Here is a 1,920-nt window from a genome sequence, read left to right as displayed (position 1 = left end):
CTATCCAATTCACTGAAGCTTCTTTATGCTGCGGCAAAGGATTTGCTTGGACGTTTGGACTAGTATCTTTGAAGGATAGCATTCCGCTCTTCACTAATCGTTGGACGTCAATCTTGAAAGAGAAACAGTTCTCAATATTGTGACCTGGTGCCCCCTGATGATAGGGACAAGACTGGTCAGCCTTATACCATGGTGAGGAACTGTTTGTAGGATTTGGAGGACTTCTTGTCTGAATGAGTCCTTTTGCCAGTAATGTTGGAAACAATTCCGCATACGGCATTGGTACGGGGTCAAAGGCAGGATATCTTGGAGCCCGATTGTTGTTGAAATTTGGAGGTCGAACCTGCTGCTGAGGTTGCTGCGACCTTTGTTGAATTTGTTGTTGCGGGACCTGAGGTTGATAAGCTGGCGCTGAGTTAACAACCAGAGTTATTGTAGCAACCTGAGGTTGGAATTTCTTCTTGATTTTGTGCAAGACATTGCTGACATCTTGATCCTTTTTCTTCTGGAAAGAACTTCCATACTTCCTTGGACCAATAGAAGATTCTGGTTCTTTGTTCAAGCGTCCTTCCCGGACTGCTTCTTCTAAACGTACACCCATGTTTACCATCTCGGTAAAGTCACTTGGTGCACTTGCAACCATTCGTCCGTAGTAAAATGGACTCAAAGTTTTGAGATAGATTTTTGTCATTTCTTTCTCTTCAAGTGGTGGACAAATTTGAGCAGCAACTTCACGCCATCTCTGAGCGTATTCCTTGAAGCTTTCTCTATCCTTTTGAGTCATGGCCCGGAGTTGATCTCTGTCGGGAGCCATATCCAGATTGTACTTATACTGTTTGACGAAGGCCTCTCCGAGGTCTCGAAAAGTACGAATCTCTGAACTGTCCAAGTTCATGTACCATTTTAGTGCAGCACCAGTCAGGCTGTCTTGAAAATAATGAATGAGTAATTGTTGATTGTCAGTCTGAGTTGACATTCTTCGAGCGTACATTACGAGATGACTTTGTGGGCATGAATTCCCTTTGTACTTCTCAAACTCTGGTACTTTGAATTTGTGAGGAATCTTAACATTTGGAACCAGACAGAGGTCTGCAGCATTCTTTCCAAATAGATCTTGTCCTCGAAGAGTCTTGAGTTCCTTCTGCATTTGCAAAAACTGTTCCTGGAACTCGTCCAATCTTTCATACACGCCAGCATCCTCATTTGGAGCGTGATGATATACTTGTCCGCCCGGTGGAGGAAAAGTATGCATAATCGGTCGTGGAGAAGCCATGACAGCAGATCTTGGAATCTCAGCATTCTGTTGTGCGAAACCCATTGCCGTTGCTCTTGGAACTTCAATTTCCAGAGGTTTGTAACCCTCCGGTGGACGCATCTCCATTCTAGCTCTTGGAACTTCAGAAACTGGGGGTATGTACCCTTCTGGAATAAAGTTATACGGCATGCCCCATGGTCGATCAGGCGGCATGGTATACTGAGGAATGGGAGTAGAAACAATCTCGGAAACCACAGTCCTTTGCGGTTCTTCTGGCGTTAGTCGATTCTGCGCAACTACCAGGGCTTCTACCATACTATTGAGTCTTTCAACAGTATTTTTGAGAGTATTAATCTCTTCTCTTGCTCAAAGTCTTCCATTCTTTTCTTGCGACCTAAACGAGTGTTGTATGGATGAGACAGCTTGAAAGTCTTTGTTCACCTCCTTCTCCTCCTCTCTTTCCAGAGAAAGGAAAGTGACTATTAGATCCGCGACAATTCTCGTGTCAGTGCGTACAACTAAAGCGATGTATGATATGCAATTAAGTTAATATTTTTCAAGGAAACACCATAATTACGTTATGAAACATCAAACTTTTATTAATTAAGCGAAAACGCCGTTTTTACACACTTTGAAAAGGGAAATACAGAGAAACTGAGAGAAAG

The sequence above is a fragment of the Vicia villosa genome, linkage group LG4 (assembly GCF_029867415.1).
Source record: "Vicia villosa cultivar HV-30 ecotype Madison, WI linkage group LG4, Vvil1.0, whole genome shotgun sequence".
In the NCBI taxonomy this organism is placed as follows: Eukaryota; Viridiplantae; Streptophyta; class Magnoliopsida; order Fabales; family Fabaceae; genus Vicia; species Vicia villosa.
This window is presented reverse-complemented; position numbering follows the sequence as displayed.